This window comes from Syzygium oleosum, unplaced genomic scaffold (genome assembly GCF_021117445.2).
Source record: "Syzygium oleosum isolate NSW1041296 unplaced genomic scaffold, Sole_v2.1 Sole_v2.01, whole genome shotgun sequence".
Classification (NCBI taxonomy): domain Eukaryota; kingdom Viridiplantae; phylum Streptophyta; class Magnoliopsida; order Myrtales; family Myrtaceae; genus Syzygium; species Syzygium oleosum.
In genome coordinates, this window is record NW_026607485.1 from 3,742,528 (window position 1) to 3,763,315 (window position 20,788).

The window sequence follows — 20,788 nt, forward strand, 5'->3', positions numbered from 1 at the left end:
CGTGCGCCCATTCTGGAGATGATTTTTAGGAGTTCGCTTTCATGTTTATTGGCTTGTTGGTTTTGAGTGATCTTCATAATTCGGAGTGTTGTCCTTCCTTCAATTTGCGATCCACACATATTTGGTGATATTTTTCGTTTTGTAGTTTATCTTAAATTGTTTCACATGTTTTTATCGTTATTATATATCGTGGAAGCCAAGCGATTAAATAATAAAATAAACAGAATAAAAAAATAAATCGGACATTAGATTTACGTGATTTCATCGTAATGACTTACGTTCACGGGGAGAGTAGCAACGAATTCCATTGTAGATCAAGCGATACAATGGAGATTATAACTTCGAGTTACTCAAACACTTTCGATATTTTTCAAGCCTCAATTACACCCAATAATTCTCGCGGTGTTTAGCCCAATAATTCTTTACGAAATAATTTCTCAATCTCATAAAAGAATTAACATAAATTTTTACCACGGGAATTTAATCGACTTCGGCACTAGCTAATGTTGTAATTCCACGAACAGTACTTTCACCGAATGTGAAAGACCCGAAGAGCCCACTCTCCGCACACAGAACGGCGGCTTCTGTTTATATCTTTTCTTTTCTCAACCAAGCCTTTGGAGTGTGTGTGTGTGTATACCTGAAGAAGTCCAATTCGGTCAGAGCACAATCCAATTCAAGTTGACCGAATATTCTCCACGTCTGACTTTCCTTTTTTTCTATTATTATTATTTCTTCTTTCCACTCAGCAACAAAGAAGATTGTTTACCTTCTCTCTTTTGTTCTTAGCCGATTGTTGAACGAGTCAATATCTATCTCAAAGTCCCAGGTGGTCTTTCCAATTCAGCCCAACGACTCCGATGCATATTCGAAAAGCTAATTTTTGAAACTTGGTCTTGGATTTTTTTCTTTATTTCAATTCAAAATTCTGAAATTCATATTTTCGCTTTGGGTCCTAAATTCGAGACATATTTTAACATTATGAAAGCTCACGTAGTGCTTCCAACAATGCTTTCACCATCTAGAAAGGTACACACAATTTTTTTTCGCATATGTAGAACTGTATTTTCAGTTTGGATCCCAATAATTGTCCAAATTCTTTTAAATGCTAAAATTTAAAAATCTCTTCTTCTTTTTTTTCGCAATTGAGGAGAGAGAAGGAAATATCAACAGCATTATTTCTACCTCTTATAACATATGCAAGTACTATTTGCTTAATGTCGATCTTAGTGGCTAATTTAAGATCGGTGAATATTATATTTAACACGTTTCTCGCGTTATATTTACACTTTGAATTTACATGATAGACACTAAATTTAGCAGTCCATTGCTATTTAGAAGCAATTGACTTTTGATTTAGATCTTCACTTGTTGTTCTAAGAAATATATTCACTTGTGGTATGTGAGCAAAAGCAAGTCAATATCACTTTTGTCAGTCCTATCATATTCGTAACTTCTTTTGTTATCCCATTTTCACTAAAACGTAGGAAGTTCATTCGTGGCAAGATGTGCTGGGAAAAGATGGTCTGCCAACAGAGGATGTCATCATTTTTCCACCGTAGCAATCACCCGAATTGATTATTTTTCACGTTTCCTTGGAAGGTTCGGTTACTAATGAAACAAACAGAAGGTTCGGTTACTATGGAAGTTTATACATCTCGTGGATAGAAGTTACGTAACATTTGTATTGGAGTGTGCACCATGAAAATGTCAGAATGCGCTCCACTTTGATGCAATTTGTTTTACCAAACTATCAATATCAATTCATAGGATTTACACACTCAGCCGAGCAAAATCTGCCCGGCCTCCGATAGAGATTGAACAGAAGTTAGTTAATATACAACAGAAAACATAAGATTCGAGTCATTAAGATGTTGACATGCCAATTCACGTCAATTCCTTCACCACTTTCAGCTTCTCTAAAAGTTTCACCACTAAAAATGCACACCCAAAACATATCTGAAAAATGCATGCAGAAGCAGGTTACTATGAAGGTTTTTCAATTGTAGATAAGGAAGATTGATGGGCAATGCTTCCGAAATCCACAAGAGTTTGGGGACACAAGTTTGTCTAAAGTACCACAAACTCATGCTGCAATACATTTGGTCAATCAATAATAAAACTATGCACGCGTCTTCAAGAGTGCAAAGAATCATGACTCGTCACAAATTAGTTTGGCCACAAGGAGAGTTGAAGTAGTCTAAGCCTATTTTCAAAACAACATGCTTGGTAGTTTTCAGGAACTTCCACAAATTGAAAAGAATCACAATTTAATCATATCAACAGGTTATCAATTAATTAATATTAATCAACAATATTGGAAGCACTATATTTTTGGGCTTACTCAAAACCTTTCATATTTTGGGTGACCTTTCAATATTCAATTTGTGCCACATCTAGATTAATAGGATCATACTCAAGGCGTTTGACATCAGCATGGGTCCAAGCAACTTGAAGCAACAGGAAATTACCCTTAAGACTTGTCATCCCACACAATCATTCAACAGCAAAGACAGTTTGTTTCATGTAATAGACTGCCTCGTCTTTACATGAAAACGACACCCCGACCCCAGACCCCGGGGTGGGTCCTACGTCCGCCCACACATACAACAATTCCAGAAATCCCTGCATTGAATTAGTTAAAAGTGAGAAATGTACTAAACGTTCATATCACTAGTAGGCAAAAATTGCAGCTCGGCAAAGGCAAAGCAAATCAGTGTCAGACTTTAAGTTAAAGAAAAGAACAATTAAGCTAGCAGTGTAACCCCGCTGAAAGTTTAAATCTGTCCAAATAAGTAGGCCCATGAACATGATAACTCATTATAGTTCTTGCCTCTGCAAGTTTCATTATGAAAAATGAAAAGGTAAACACTTCTCCCGAAAGGGATCCCTAATTTCAAATAATTCATGTAGTCCACCTTCTAGCGATCAATGTTGTACCACTCGCAAGGTACAAGAATGCAACCGAGACATTTTTCTCGACGTGCTTCATCCAATTGCCATTCCTAATTCAAGTCATTTATATACTTAAGAAACGAGCAATAAAAATTAGGAAACTTTGCATTCCACAATTATCTGTCCAAAAATCTAAATAAAGAGAATCCTGCAGCAAGCGAACTTCACATACATTGTTGACCCAAAAAAAAAAAATCACATACATTGCATTCCTGAGTTAAAGAAAATAACATCCCCAATTACCCACTTCTAGTGTCAAAGGTATAGTGACCACTTCCTAAGGAATAGATGCACATATATAGGCCCATGGTTACTCAGACCTCAATGAGAAGTGGCCCATGCACATATAGATGCACACATTGCCCCTATATATGGTCAACCGCTAACATCGCCCCCACTCTCAGAGAGAGACGACGACCCAGGTAAGAAAAAGATTGACGAAGAGAAAGACGTGGACTGTCCAATTTTTTCTTCATACAACAATGTTGATAACTGTTGACACCTAATTTTTAGTTGACGCATCATTAAAAAATAGAAAACTCGAGATTAAGGTTTCCGATCGCAACGGAACCCGTTTTTTGAACAAAAAGTGTTGTTTTTTAATTCCGTCTCTTGGCTTAAATTCTGTAAAAGATTTACCATGCATTTCATGCGAAAACCTGAAAAGTCATACGATTGACTTTTAAGTTGACTTTTTGGTCAACCCTTTAACCAAAAGTCAACCCCAGTCAAATTGGGGCTTTTCATACAAAAAGATTTCTTTTGAGTTTAATTTCACTTTAAAAGTGGAAATTTTAGAAAAATTCAAAGATTTGATCACAAAATCAAACTCTTAGTGAAAAGTCAACTAAAGATTTTTGACAAAAAAAATTAGAAAATACAAAAATCTCAAAATCATCTTATTTTACATTCAATTTGACTTTAGCATTTGAAATTCTACAAAAATCAGTTTAAAATCAAATTTTCCCCAATTTGCGGAATTTGGTTCAAATCGGTCAAAAATGAAATTACTTCATTTCTAGTCATTTTTTAGGTTAGTTTCCTTCATGACATTTGATCTAGAGGTTGTATTACATTCAATCTTGGAACCAATTTTGTAATTCCAAGCCAAGCGCAAAAACCCCCTAATTTAGGCCATAATCAGTGATTTTGATCAATTCTGTATGATTTGCGCAATTAAGACACGAATGAGCTTAATTTCTTATATGAAATCCAAATTCGAAATCAATTTTGGAAGATTCACATGAATTTGAGCCAATTTGATCAGTTTAGCGATCCAATGATTGAGAAATCTAAGAGTAATTGATCCAATTAGTGCAATTCAACTTGACCCATTCTAGACTAACATCCAATTTGATGAATTGAGGCTTAATTTGGCTAGTTGGACTTCAATTAAATTCGTTAGTTTAGCTTGGCTATGCAATTTAACTCAAATCAAAGAACAATTAGGCTAAACAAGTTAAATTGGATCAATTTGTGCGTGAATTTCAAATTGGTTCAATCCAATTTAATCGAATTCAATATTAATTAGGTCAATCAATCATGATAGGGATTAAATTGCACAAAATTAAAACAAATTAGGCTGAGAATTGAACCGGTTCAACCCGGTTTGACCCAAATTGAACCGGTCCGATCGAACCGGCCATTTTCCCATCGAAAATCCAGCAGTCGGCGGTTCATTCCGACTAGCCAAAGCCGGCCACATCCCCTCAAGCCCAAAATGACAAAAATGCCCTTAAATGAAAATTACAAAAATGCCCCTAAGTGAAATTACTAAAATGCCCTTCCTTAAGGATTAAGCAAATTACTTAAGGAGTAAACAAATTAATCATGGCCATTAATTTAGAATTAATCATGGCCATCCATAATGTCATGTCACCTATCTTTAGCCCTTAAGGAATATTCTTAATAACTAAGGATGCATTTTAGGCCATTAGATTGATTTAAGGGCTAGCATTCAAAGTTGGGGGATATATAAACTTTTTCCCTCCAAAATTTGAGGGGGACACTCATTTTTTCCAGATCTGATTTCTCTCTCATCTCTCTCCCTCTCTCTCTAACTCATGTTCTCTCCCTTTCCTCTTTTGGCCATGAGCTTTCCTTGCTCACGCCGACCACTTGCCGGTCGATTTCTGGCACACCGTCACCACTTCGGCAGCCGTCCAGACATCCTAGAGCCAGTGGCAAGGCTGGCCACAGCTGCTGGTTGCCGGAGTATCTCCGATCAGCTCTATCTTCCTCTCGGTTACATCACTGGCAACCAAGCCGGTGATTGATCTAGTCGGCTTCCGTGGTGATTCCGGCATCCCAGCGTTCTTCCTAGGCGATCTGAGGCTTGCAATCAGCATCCTCAACTTCATCTCGAAGCTGTGGTGGCCGATTTCCATCGGAAAAGCCATTAGAGTTCCACCTTAAGCTTGATTTTACTTCTTATTCTTTGGATCGCAATTTCATGTTGAATTTCTTACCTTGTGACGTAGATATCGGGAGCTATATTTGGTGCCATTCCGGAGATCATTGGTGGCCAAAATAGCTCATTTGAGCTCAGCAACATCATTGAACAAGGTAAGTATACTTAGATCTTATCCTGTGAAATCGTGCACAGAGGTCTGCATGCTTAAAATGTTGATTTCATCTCGTAAATGTCGAAATCTGAAGAAGTGATCAACTAGAGAATCGTAGAATACGTCTTGAGCTTCGACTTGATATGCTGCACGCCTTAAACGGATGTCGTTTGCTAGGTCAAAACTCCTTCGAAAGTCAAGATCAGTAGCTGGAATGAGAATATTGTATTCTGTTCTTCTGTGATACTGAATGACCTTGCTCGGTTTGATGATTTTTCTGATTTTCTAAGTTCGTTATTTGAGAAAACTTCCTTCATGAAAGTTGTCGAACACATTCAGATCCATTCACTGTAAAAATTTCATATAATTCCAAGCATTTTAGATTAGGATGATTAGCAACGTCATCTAGGCATAGTTCTGGTGACAGATGAGTTTTTGAATGACCTTCATGTGTTCTTCAATTTTTATAAATTCATGTATTCAAAATCTGAAAACATATTCTTCATGAAAGTTCATAGTGAGATCGAGATCTTTCCATTGACACAAATTTTATCAAAATTGGAGTTCATTTGGATTTTCAAACTAATTTTTATGTTTTAGTTAGTATCCATGTTCAGATCTGAGTTTTCTTTCTTTGAAATCCAAAATATTTTTCTCCGAATTTGATAAACTTTGAGTCCTCTTTTGCAAAACCTCAAAACTACAAAGTTGTTCATTAGGGTCTTATTATGTAAAATGGAAATTGTGAGGGCCTAATAGCAATTTTTATTGGGTCAATTTGCTAAAAGTCTCAGATAAGGTCCTCTCGGGCTTAAACTTGATTTGCAAACGAGTCCTTGGTGAAAACCGAATTTTATAAAAATTTGGAGGCCTTTTCAGAAAAACTCAAAACATGAAAACTGTCACGTACGGAGAATCTAACTGTCTAAAAATTTTGGGGGGATTTTGATAACAACCACTAATTTTCCCGCAATTTTTCATGAATTCAAACTCAAACCGAGTCCAGACCATCACAGAGGGTAGAATTGTATTTTTCGTGAAAATGGGTGTGGAACTAGAAAAAGTGGTCATCTTGACTTTTTATTCTCATGACATAAGCTTTCTAATGACACCTGAATCACTTCATTTTGACATCATTAGGTTGATTAATCATACTCAAATAGAATAGGTCCAAATTTAGTAACTAAAGATTGATTAAGTGATCCTCTTATGAGGCCCACTTCTCATTGCTTGATTGGTTAAGAAACAAGGCCGATGGGCCTGAATGCATGCTTTACTCATTGCTATGCATATGTTTATTAGATGTATGTTAGGCCCAGTGCATGTTCGGCGGGTAACCCATTATGGTCACTTAGGACCCGACTTTAGGGGTTAATTGATATGAGTTACCATTTTGTGAATGCAAATGGTAGCCTGCTGTCGTTAACCATTAATCAAATTGTCACGTCCCGAACCCCATCAACCTCGCGACATCCCTCATCGGTCGAATTAGTGCGACGTCCCAGAAAAACGACGCCGACCCAAATTTTTCCATCAGAGTAAATTTGCGGCGGAAACAAATCATATTATCCCGGACAATAATATTGGAGAACTAGGGAGAAGCAAATTACTAAACCACCAAACTTAATATTACACTTCCTTCCATTATTTACAATATCCACCATTCAAAATCACAAAATATAATTTACATGCACGTTGAATTTCTAAACTATATACCACCGATATCAAAAAGGATCAGTAGGCTATTGGGTCAGCACTATACCAAAAATGGATCACTACCAACTCTGACGACTAACTCCTACGCCCTCTGCTAGGGTCCACTTAGACTTGCTCTCCTCATCGTTCTCGTCTGAATCCTCCTCATCAAGCTTGTGCTCATCCACAGACTCCAAATCGGCCTCAATCTCGATCAGGAATTCTACCACATCAAGATTAGTACGCATAACAATCCCAAATACGCTGCAGCAGCGGTGGCAGAAGGTTCATGGCTTGGGCGGTTGATCTGAAATGGTTTGGTTGATACAACCATGAGACACTTCTCAATAAGTGCACAACCTAACCCTTATCTAGGCTACCACGTATTCCAGACAAGTCCAGACACCGAATCAAGCAACACACAAACAAGATCCACACAATCGTACTAACAATCACATGCGATCCTACCTTGGATCCATCATGCACATCCCTGCATGTCAAACAATAATACAGCCAATTCTTTTATATCCATACTCATCCAGCACCATATCACGCGAGGCAAACCACACTCACATACTAAATCACGCCATGCGTCGACTTTCACAAACCTCACGCGTCAAGCCAAATCCGGCTCACTCTCAACTTTTCCACCACTACTGTGCCCGCGTAAAACGCATCAGGCCAATGGTCTTCTGACCTCATCAGGCATCGTCACCCCGTCGGGCCGGGCATCGTCACCTCGTCAGGGACGGCATCGTCCCGCGTAAACGAACACGCCTCAGGACGGAATCCCACATTCTCAACTTTCCTTCTTTACTGCGCCCGCGTAAAACGCATCAGGCCAACGGTTTTCTGACCTCATCAGGCATCGTCACCCCGTCGGGCCGGGCATCGTCACCTCGTCAGGGACGACATCGTCCCGCGTAAACGAACACGCCTCAGGACGGAACTTACCCCGCGTAAACGAACACGCCTCAGGACGGAACTTACCCCGCATAAACGAACACGCCTCAGGGCATCACTTTTCCAACCAATTCTACATTCCCGTACCTTCGTTCCACTCATTTCACACGTATCACACGGCCACACGTACACACGGCCACACACAATCTCACGCCTCACACTCACTTCGCAAATGCACATCCTTGCCACACAAACACCACACAATCATACATGCTTGACACGTGAGCTCATTTCGCAATCACACCACACACCTCACGGCCATACACACAGGGCACACGGCCACTCAATATTCCGCCCAACAATCATTCAGAAATCAACCAACAACTACAACCACTTTACAAACACACCATCCACATACAAACACACATTCAGGATCAATTCCCGTTACAAGGGCAGCAACTATTCAACCTCGACACCCCCACCATTCCGCTCATAAAAACGAACATCCAAAGAATCGGGGTAAAATTGGGCAATATTACACAGTGACCGAAAATCCCATTTAAATAAATAGTAAATGAACTCCAAAAATTCTGAAATTTGGATATGTTGCGTAAAACATCTTGATAAACATTTTCCGTGAAGAACTCAAAACCCAGTTCCAACTGTAAACACCTCTTTTTGTCACTTGAAGTCAGATGAAAATCAACCCGTCAGGTCAGGCCGCCTGACCATAAAAATGCATCTCATCCAGTACCCAAATCATCTTGGAAAGCCTTGAAATTTTTATATATTATAGCCACAAATGTCCCCAATAAGTTTTGTGAGGGAATTTTGTTGAAAATAGATCTGGAAAAGTTTATAAAAATTCAGCAAGACACGAAGGTCGGGATGAACAGTATTCCGGGCATTTTCAACACGGTCTGAAAATGGGTTTTCATGCGACTCAAATGACCTCCAAAAATTCCAAATCTAAAATATGTTATACTTCAGGATGTGAGGAAAAACTTTTGTGAAGGACACCACCCCTGATTCGGCCTCCAAAAATCTCCAAAAAAATAGTAAACCGAGAGGGTACAGTAACCGCGAATCAGAAATTCACCTCAAATTTCAAAGATCCGAGCCTTAGTTGATATCCACCCAATTTCAACCCACAAAATTCACTCCACAATGCTCAAACTACCATCCAACAACCGCAAAGATATCCAAGAACACAATGAAAGATCAAGCTCTCCTCTAATCTACCTATAATTACCTCAATCAACTCCTAAAACCGACTAAACCGCGTCTAAACGAGTCCGATAATACCCGATGTCCTAGGTGAGGGTTAGATTGCGACTTACCCGAACTCTAGGCTAACTCGGCTAGAGTGGAAAGGGGAATCGGCTGATCGGCGGCTCACGGCGGTCCGTGCGGCGATCGACGAAACGGCGACGGCGGCGGCGCGGCAAGGCTCGGCCAAGGGAGAGAGAACTCTCGGTGGGGAGGGGCTGCCGTGAGGTGAGGGGAGAGAGAATGAGGAGAGAGAGAGAGGTCTTGAACTAAATAGTGAAATTTGATCAATTTTTCCAAATTCCCAAATTGCCCCTCAATACTTGGTCCACATCCACTTAAGCCAAAATATCCAAGGGCATTTTGGTCTTTCAATTGGCTGAATTATTGGGGTTGATCTTATCCAAATATCCTCCAATAATTTCCCTCAAAAATTCGGAATACTAAAAAATAAGCCTAGGGGCAATTTCGTAATTTTCCGATTCCAGGCCGAATTTCCAATTTTCGACCGTACCGACCCCAAATATAATTGGCCACTCAAAAATGACATCGTCCTCGCAAAAATAGTCGCACACGACCCCGAAAATCGACATCTAAGTCCGGATTAACTTTCGCGATCAAAATCGCTCAATTTCAATTTTAGGGTCTCTCACTAACGGGCGGCTGTTTAGGGGTTACGCGTATCGACCTAGGATTACTCGTGTAGTGATGGTCTCGATTACCGAGAGAACGTGGGGAATTACCACTAGTTTCGAGGGTCGCGATCGTTCGGTTTAAGTTCGGGATTTGTTCGCAACGCGTACTCTCGGTCGTGCGGAATCACCCGCAATCCGATCGTACGTCATTACCCAAACTAAATCAGTCACCTCCCTAGGATCGGCCCACATTGGCCCAAAATATTTTCTCGTCATTTCTCGGAATCGGTGCTTGATTCACGATCGGGTCCCTGGTCCACGTACCATTTTCCTAGTTAGCCATTCCCTACTGGTCAGTATCCCGTGAAGGATCCGTTCCGGGCGAGACTCACTAAAATTAATTGAGAGTAATATCAATCTCATTGATCTCGAAAATGGATCGAAATTCCGGATGTTACAACTCTTCCCCCCTTATAAAAATTTCGTCCTCGAAATTTGTAATCTAACTCGTCTATTCACACAACGGGGGTACTGACGTCATATTACTTTTTGCTTTTCCATGTGGCACCTTATGCCCCGTGATGCTCCTAATTAACATTGACCATCGGGATTGTCTTCCCCTGAAAACCTGTTTCTTTTTGTCCTTAGTTCATACCAGTCTCCCCACGCATGACACTCTGTCGTCCACATTCATGACCTCATGACTCAACACGTGGGCCAGATCCAGATCATACTGCCACAACATTAACACATGGGAGGCAACATGAACTTGCGGCAATTTCGGCGGTACGGCGAGACAACATGCCTACGTTCCAATCTTCTCTAAGATCTCAAACTAGTCTATTTGCCTTGGACTCAACCTTCCTTTCTTGCCGAATCGAGACAGTCCTTTCATAGGTGACACCTCGAGGAACACAGGATCTCCAACCTGAAACTCTAAAGGTCATTGTCCCCGATCGGCGTAACTTTTCTGGCGACTTTGCGCAGTCCTTAGCCTTTCCCGAATAATCTCGACAGCTTCAACCATTTGCTATACCAACTCTGGCCCGTGATACTTCTTTCACCAACTTCATTTCATCATAATGGGGTTTTACATGTTCTCAGCATATCCTTTAAAATTTGGATCGTCCTTTTAGACTGACCATCCATCTGTAGATGATAGGCCGCATTGAACTGCACTTTGGTCTTATGGCCACTTGTATATTTTCCCAATAAATAGCGGTAACCCGGGGATCACGGTCCAAAGTGATCGTTACCGGTACTCTATGCAATCAGACAATCTATCGCATGTATGATTCCGCATACCCTTCCAACTCAAAGTTCTTTCGCATTGCCAAGTAGTGCGTTAACTTGGACAATCGATCCACTATCACCCAAATAGAATCGCACCTTCTTTGGTTCCTTGGTAGTCCCGTCACCTAAATCATATTTATATGCTCCCATTTCTATTCTGGGATTCCCAAAAGTCACGATAATTTTCCAGGCTTACAATGTGGTGCCGCCACTTGTTGGCGCGTCAAACACTTGGCCACATTCTTTTTTAGATCATTCCACCGATAACATTACCGCCAATTCTAGTACATTTCCGTGCTACCCGGGTGAATATCATGATCGCTCCTATGAGCTTCCGATAAAATCTCTTCCTAAGCTCCAATTCATCAGGCACGCACAAACATCCTCAAAACTTCAAAATTTCATCCTCAGAAACTTGGAAGTCCGGTTTCCTCTTAATGCCATCCATTTCTAGACTCTTCTGAATCTTAAGGTCTGTAGACTGCAACGCCTTAATCCTTGCTTGGATCTCCGGTTCGATTCTCAATGCAGTCATTAGATTAGACATCAGACTCCCTCGAACTCAAACCCTGAGTTTCTTAGACTTTCCAACAAGATCTACTTCTTAATCATCATAAGCGCCATACTTCGACTTCCGACTTAGCGCATCCATTACTCAATTCGCTATCCCAAGATGATACAGGTTATCGCAGTCAAAATTCTTAAGAAGTTCCATCCCTCGGCGCTGTCAATTCCAAATCACGCATCGTGGCTGAGTTGAATGTTGTGGTGCTTGATGGCTGAGTTGAATGTTGAGATGTGCAGATTTATGCCATTGAGTGTATAGTTTGAATTGTGGATTGAAAGGTGTTGGAATGATTGGTGATATGGTTGAGTTACATTGTTGTCCTTATGAATGGATTGATTGGGCTGAGTTGTTGCTTTGGAATTGAGCATGTTTGTGTGTGATTAGGGCATGTGGATGTTGTGTGAAGGGAATGAGATATGTGTCGCATATGATCGATAGGTCTTGAGGCGTGTTGACGTGGGGAAAGGCATGAAATTGAATGGGGATGTACGTTTGATCCTATAATCCTTGAGGCGTGCTGACGCGGGGAAAGGCATGAAATTGAATGAGGATGTACGTTTGATCCTATAATTCTTGAGGCGTGTTTACGCGAGGAATTGGATTTGTCTTGAGGCGTGTTACGCGAGGCAATGCTCGGATAAACCGGAAGACCGTCGACTTGATGCGTCTTTATGCGAGTCGTACCATGGACTTGATGCGTCTTTACGTGAGTCGTGCCGTGGACTTGATGCGTCTTTACGCGAGTCGTGCCATAGACTTGATGTGTGTTACGCGAGTCATACGATGAAGTGGGCCTAAGGCGTGTTACGCGGATCGGTATTAATCGGGGTGGACACATGTGTGTGTGTCGGAAGTTGAAAGATGTGAGCATGTGTAGACATTGAGATTGGAATAGGTTGGAATACTATTATGAATGCATGTGTAGGAAATTGGTTGTATCTTGGAGTGCATGTGCATTGAGAAGTTGGTTATGTTATAGCGATCCAACTAACGTGCAGGGTTATATATGCATCAAGGTAAGGCTAGAGGGTGCCTTTGAATGTTATTGCATGTGGATTAAATGTGTTGGGTGTTATTCTATTTGTCTGGAGGTGCATGTTAGCCTAGGTAGGGTTTAGGATACTACCTATTGAGACTCATTCTCATGGTTATTGTATAACCATTTGAGATCCTCGACCCCGACCATGAGCAATCCACCAGAATGTTTTGCGATACCCATGGATGTGGACCAGTGGATCCGGAGATGCCACCATGGTACCGCGGAGACTCGTGATAGGCCTAGTTACCCCGTCTTTTGAGTACTCCTTTTGGTAGAGAAGCTAGGCTAACCAACCACCGATTCTTTTTGTGGTGCGTGGTTCTTTTATAGTGGTCTTTAGTAAAGCTTGTATTTATGCATTTGTATTTGATGATGTGTTTATAGAAGTGCCTTGTTGATGTGATTCCGTTGTCTCCTTACTACCCGTTTAATTGTACGATCGTATGGAGAGTTCGATTTGCTTCCGCATGTGCTGCTCTTTTGTTTGTTCATGTGGGTCGGCGACGAATCCTGAGACGTCGCATTCAAATCACGACCGTGGAGGGGTGTCGCGAGCTTGGTAGGGTCCGGGGCATGACAAATCCTGTCAATCCTTCTCCTGATGTTTCTGTGATCAATCCACCTTTGTTGCTCCTTACAGGGCTAGATCAAGGTATTTATGCTGTAATTTACTTATAATTGCTTGTCGTCTGTCTCGATAATTAACCCTTTTTAACTTTTCAGCAAGTTCGGATGATCCGACACTGTTAGCTTTGGTGACTTTGGTTCCTAAAGAGATCATTGCTGTTTCGAATTTCGCTCCTAACATCCGGGATAGTTCTCCCACTCATCCTGGAGTTGAATCTCCTATTCCAACATTGCCTTTGGCCATTGCTCTTATTCTCATTCAAGACATTCCTGACTCTTCAACACAACTTTCATCAAGTCATCAATATCTTCATGTCGAAGAAAGAAATTCTCCACAATCTCTTATGAAGGCCAAACGTATATTAGAAGAAGCCTCTCATGTGCTGAGCTTCACCCCAAGTTCTTATGGCGCGGCTTCTCTAAGAAAGATGGCCATTGAGAAGGTTAGAAGCAGGTTGTTGAAATTACTAGACCTTTCTAGTGGTGGTTTCCCTATGATTTTGCATAATCACATAGCCTTTCATCAACTAAAATCTCTATTCGATGAGCTATATGATGCTAAATCTAATGTTGTACTGCCTCCTGAGCTCAAGATAAAGCTTCACGAGTTCTCATAAACTTTTGTCAAAAGGGTAGAGTCTTATCGACGTAATTATGACCTGATTATATCTCTGACCATCCCTGATTAATCTAGTTCTGAAAGTAACAAGTCTATATATGAGCTCAGCTATAATGTCAAGGGAAAACAGACTAACCTCCACACCTTGGTCGAAGAAATATCTCAACTTGATGACCAAGAGGCCCTTCTTGAGAGGCAAAAGGCAGAACTTGAAAGGCAAATGGTCCTACTTCAACAAGCATGGGAATCCAAGCATACACAACGACTTTAACTAGAAGAAGACTTTGACAAGGACATTGCTACTCTCAAAGAATTCAAGCAACCTGAACACATGTGTTGGTTAGTAGCAGAAGACAAGAATCGCCGTATCAAGAACAATTGTATAACTGAAAATGGAAAATTTGAGCGTAGTATGTTGTCCTTTCAAAGTGATGTAAAGAACTTGCTATTCTGCAAGAAAAGCTCTAATCAATGAAATTCTTTTTTACTTTCCTTGGTCCAGTATTTCATATTTTCTCTTTTCTTCATGTATTCCTCTCGGCGGGAATTTATCTATTTGAATTTCTCCATATTCCCTCATCATGGGTGCACTCAATTACTAAGCTGGGTCATTTATACCCACTATTCTCGCTCTCACTCCACCAACTTCAAATATGGCGTCTAACTTTCCTTTCTCTCCTTATGCCCAACCTTTCACATACTTGAATCGTTTCGATGATCTTCAACCTTACGAAACAAGGGGTTGCATTTCTTTGTCCTTCATGTATTATGATACCAAGAATAACCACACCATTCTAGGTCCTTACCTCAAATCCACTCTAGCTCCACCTACGTTTACTAAATGTTTCCCTCGTCATTATCAGGAAGTTCTTCCAATTAACAAAAGTCACATTCATGCTCATGCTTGGTTGACTTCTAATCATAGGTTTAATTCCTGTCCCAATTTTGACAGGAAATTCTTTCAATGTTATTGACACATGAAGAATGTGATAGAACCTCAGTGGCAATTAGCTAGAATCGATAAGGCTTTGATGTTCTATTGTATGTCTATTGATCTAATTGAATACGACCTTATTGGTAGCCTTTGTAATTTATGATCACCTTCTTCGCACTGTTTTTTCGTTCCTGGTGGTCCAATATAACCATAACTTTTATAGATGTCTAGACTTTGATGGCTCTTTCTCCTTTCGTTGAATTCCGTGGTCAAGAAGTTTCCGAATGCTTGCCCCTCCAAAACACAACTTCTCTTGACCTTCCTTACGATGAATTCATGGACAAATTCGCTAAATCCGAAGGGGAAATTTGTTCTGATGAACATGTAGCATTTCTTCTGTGTTGACCTCACGGTATATATTTTGCACACCAACCCTGTTAGTTTCCTCGGAGTTCATTGATGTTTCTCAGATGCTTTCCTATGGCCATGATGTGGGTTTGGGCACGATAGTTCTCGCTGTACTTTACTGATCCCACACAGATGCTCAAACTTCTCTTTATAATGTACATCCTAATTGTTTCTTCTGTCCTTTATGGATTATACATGGATGATTACGGGTATATTTCCCTGAAATTTTCTTCGACGTAGAAGTACCTCCCATTCATTGGTCTGAAGCTGATCATCCTCCTATTCAGAGGGAATTTGGCTTTTGGAAGTTTTGCCGTCCTCTTTATTACCCTTCGACAGGGAATTCTCTCTTTGAAAGGTTCCTTCAGGTTTTGCTTTCATCAAGGAGCTTTGTTTTATACAGAGTCAGCATCAATGTTCTTGAGCTAATCCTTCTTATGACCAACCTGATACCTATCTCATCCTCACTCCCTCTGACTTGGTTGTGGATTTTTCAACTAAAGGCAAGTTTTTTCCGGGCTTCGATGTATATAATCCCCATTACTATTCTCGCCAATTTGGCCTTACCTAGGGTATTCCAATCCCTATCGTTTATACTATGAACTACCCCTTTTCTCATCTCTTGCTACAATGAAATTACACGTGTTATTCTCGGAAAATTTGACAACATCCATTTCACTGGAGAACCACAGAGCACTAATTCCTTCACTGAATAGTGGGTCGAATATCGAGCATTTCTTTTTCCATCACATGTCGACTTGGTGATGTCCAAAGTTATCCGGCTTCTCCGTGGACTAAATCATCCATTTGAGAGACCTTGTGATCCGATGTCCAGTTTCGATGACCTTTCTTTGGAATGCTCATTTGATGAAGGTATATGTTATAGCAATTAATATACAGAATCTGTTTACTCATTTTGTCTTAACCTCCATTCTCTTTTGTCTCGTAGATGTAAGCATTACATTGCGCAAAAGAAAGGCTGAGGGTTACATTAACACCCATGTCGATACTGATCCTGAAGATCATATTTCATTATCTGATGCTAGCCCGTCCCCACCAAGATGTAGTTTTGGCAAACCATCCCTTTCTCAGGAAAATGATAAATTTCGACCCAAATGGGTTCGGTTTTTCCACTTAGTGTCACCTAGTTTTGCTCATATTTGCACTGATTCCATAGTGGAGTCAAATCTCTTCTGACTGACTTGTCCAGCATGCCTTTCCCTTTAAAATGTCTGGCTATGGAGTATGCTATTGAGGAATTTACTCATTCTTTTGACTCAGTTTTGACATCTTATAAGCTTCAACATGATCGTATAGATACTTTCGATGAGTTGGAAAAATCATGCCTGGAAAAGCACGAAGATCTGGATCAAGTACGTGTTATCCTTGCGCGTTACTAGGATGTCGATGATACTCCATTGCACTGCCTGGCTAATCAGCTTAAATAGGTAAATCAATTGGAGACTACATGCCATGCCAAGGAAGATAAGCTTCAAGAGGCCACATCTGAGAAAGATTAATTCTTTGAAGCTAACTTTGACTTGGAGACGTGCCTAGGCAACTTTTGCTTAGGGATTGAGAAACATTTTATGTAATTATGGTATCAGTCGTCTATATATACTATAGTGTTGCTTTGTATCGGGTCGTTGCTTTGTTTAAGCCAATGTGTATTTTTTATCATTGTATATATGCAACTTTTCTTTTTACTAAATGTACTCGATCAAGGAACTTCACCTTTGACCCTTGATGTCCCCTTCTGGTGTTCTTCATTTAAGTGGCATTATACCATCTTCACCTGTTCGGAGCTAACCCTTTACATCAAAAGTGATAGAATTTATAGCCGGTCATAATTATCCATATCTTCAGAGGATAACACGCATAACTACAGCCCTTCACATTCTCGTACTCAGTAGATGTTGATCATAAATGTCTTTCAATTCTGATAGTTTGTATCTACCCGTTTCTTGCGTAAACTATCGGCATACACGATCTCCTATACATCCATTATGTCATTCCATTTCCTTCAATATTAACAGCACCTTGCGACAGTCTTGGTTCGAATAACTTGTTAGTTGCGTCCATTACTCACGTACCTTGAATGCCACACGATTCTCTCTCGTGCCCTTCTATCTCGATCCTCTATTTAAGCAATCTTTGTGGCTTGATATTGTCACAGTTCAATCATCTTCTCTCCTTTTACAGTCCTTTTGAATTCTTGCAATATCTTCATCATGGCCAAGCCTTCTTCTTCCACATCTTCCAGCACCCCTTCTTTCACTGAAGAGTTTATTGCTCTATTGCGCAACCTGATATGCTAGCTGAGCTTTACTTACGCTTACTGTCCATCCAACCAGGGATCTTAGAGGAAGTTTTTGCCTATCTAAAAGAAGGCGAGCCTAAACACCTTCCTGCCAACCACCCTTTTAGAACTGACTTTGATGAATTATGTATGACTTTTGACTATGGGCTTCAAGCCTTTCTAGAGAACAAGTCACTGATCGAGCACCATGCTGTTTTCAAGAGTGAATATTTCAACAAGAAGGAACTAACTGGCTAGGCTGTCTCGTTCGAAAGATGCTAAGATTGAGCTGCTAGACACTGTGACCCGTCGTCTTCAAGGGAAGCTATCATCTGAAGAAAGAGCAGAGGATGAAACGGAGAAAGATGGACTAATCAAATTGTTGGCCCGGATAGGCGAGGACATCAACTCCTACACAGCACTGGTGATTTACTTGGAGGAGCAAGCTAATGCTTGCTTTGAAACCCTCACGACGCTAGAGAGGGAAGGTAACCAAGCCTATTCAGCCATGAACACCAGCTCTCCTGCCTATTACCGTACTGTAGAGGAGAACCGTCGCCTGGAGGGTCATTTGTCTAGTTTCGTAATCAAGTTCATGAGTCATATCGGTCTAGACTGATCATGTAATGACTATTCCTGAAAAAATCTCCATAAATCCGACCCTTTTATTTGGCCAACTTGGTCCTTTTGAGCAGCCAGTGCAATGGTTAACCCCTTGTCCAACTTTTCCACCGGTCGATGTATTTTTTCCTTCACATATGACATGGATGACTTTGAACTTCTTCATTTTCTTTCATTTCCCACATCGTTGGATAATATTTTTTTAAGTATTTTCCATTGATTGACTGGCATTTCTTTAGTCTCATCAATATCCATCAAGTAATATGCATTCCCACTTAAACCTCCGTAATAAAATACGGACCTTCCTAGTTTGGTAACCATTTACCAAACTTCTCATTATCTGAGTCCACCGGTAGTATTGTTTTCCAAACTATATTGCTAATATCAAACCATTTTTCTCTCACGTGCTTGTTGAATGCTTTAGCAACTCTATTCTTCTGGGCAATCAACCTCTCTAAAGCCGTAACCCTATTTTCTCCTAATTTATCGATGTTCTCATATATCAATTCATCATATTCTTCTTTGGACATGTCTCCTTGCAATTTCATACTGAACAACTATACTATAATCTCCACAAGCAACACTGCTTCTTGACCATAAGTCAGCATATATGGGCTAACTCCTGTACTTGATCTCTTTGACATTTTATAAGCCTACAGCATCGTCGATAATAGTGAATCCCATTCTCTGGGGTTTTCTTCTAGATGCCTCTTAATGAGGTTAATAACAACTTTATTAGACGCTACAGCTTGTCCATTTGCCTGCGCGTAATACTGAGTAGAATGAAGCATCTTGATTCCCCTAGACTTAGTAAACCCCAATACTTCTTGACTAGTTAACACAATGCCTTGATTTGCTGTTATCGTTTCCATATTCTATATCGATAAATAATTCGCTCTTCTATAAATTTCTTCACAATCTTCTGAGTTATATTTTTATATGAGGTTGCTTCTACTCATTTAGTAAAATAATTGATGGCAACCAGTATAAAACTGTGTTTTTTAGATGATGGAGGATAGATTTTTTCGATTATATTCATCGCCCATCCTTGAAATGGCCATGGTTTAATAATGGGTTGCATAATCGACGCAGGCACATGTTGTAATGGACTATGTTTATGACACGGTTCACACCCTTTAGCATAGTTGATATAGCCTTGGGTCATTGTTGACCAAAAAATAGCCGGGATGTCTTAACAACCATTTCATCTTTATGCCTGCTTAATGTGCACCATATATCCCTTCATGCACTTTTACCATTGCTACCATCGATTCTTTTTTACTTAAGCATCTAAGCAAAACGCCATCGACCATTTTTCGATGTAATTCACCATCAAGCAATAAGTATTTCAATCCTTGTCTTTTAAATCCCCTATCGCCAAAAATTGGATTATTTAGATAATCAATTAAAGGGGTCCTCCAGTCCCTTTCGTCAAAATCGATATGTTCTTTATTAGACTACACCATTATGATTCGATTTTTTATCGATGGCAAAGTTTTTGTTTGCGTAATGATACATCTGGCCAAATCTTTTGATATTTTATACCTATATGCCATTTGAGCTAGCTCATTAGCTTCCGCATTTTCATTTCTTTTTATGTGCTCCAGTTCATAATCAAAGAATTCGTCTAGCAAAACCTTCGCCATATCGAAGTATCAAATAATGTTTTCATTAAGACACTGGTAATCCTTCGATAATTGGTTGAACACTAACTGAGAGTTTACTTTTATTTTTACAAATCGTACCTTCATATAAGCCAATATACTAAGTTCGACAGTCAAGGCTTCATACTCCGCTTGATTATTGGAACAATCAAAATCAAGTCTACACATAAGTTTAGTTCGATGTCCCTAAGGGGATACAATTGAAACTCCTAGACCAGAAGTTGTCGTCGTACTCAAACCATTGAAACACAATGTCCACGACACCACTCGTATCAAGTCTTCGGTGTTTTCTTCTTCCAAACGTACACATGGGTATTCCAGAATGAAATCGGCGACCGCTATCCTTTGACTGCTTTAAGCAGTACATATATCAGATGTATTCCAGAGAGAGCAAAAGCCCACTTTGCAATTCTTCCTCTGATAGTCGGTCGGATCAACATATATTTAGTAACATCTATTTTATAAATTACATGAACTATGGTCGGCAACATATAATGGCATAACTTCATATAAGCGAAATACAATGACAAACACAATTTCTCCACCGGAGTATACCTTTTTTCTATATCATTCAATATCCGGCTGAGATAATATATTGCCTATTCTTTTCCGTCATCATTTTCTTGTGCCAACATACTCCTAATAGTATTATCAGTTGCTGACAAATAAAGTTTCAATGGCCTACTTGATTTAGG

At 40.0% G+C, this 20,788-nt stretch overlaps 1 long non-coding RNA gene across 1 annotated transcript in view; it reads left to right on the plus strand.

Moving 5' to 3' along the window:
• The first annotated feature begins 73 nt into the window (after positions 1 to 73).
• Positions 74 to 20,788, plus strand: part of LOC130134991 (uncharacterized) — a 39,196-nt gene continuing 18,481 nt past the window's right edge. Inside the window, exon 1 of the long non-coding RNA XR_008814482.1 lies at positions 74 to 144. This is a non-coding gene — a long non-coding RNA (uncharacterized LOC130134991). The remainder of the gene's footprint in view (positions 145 to 20,788) is intronic.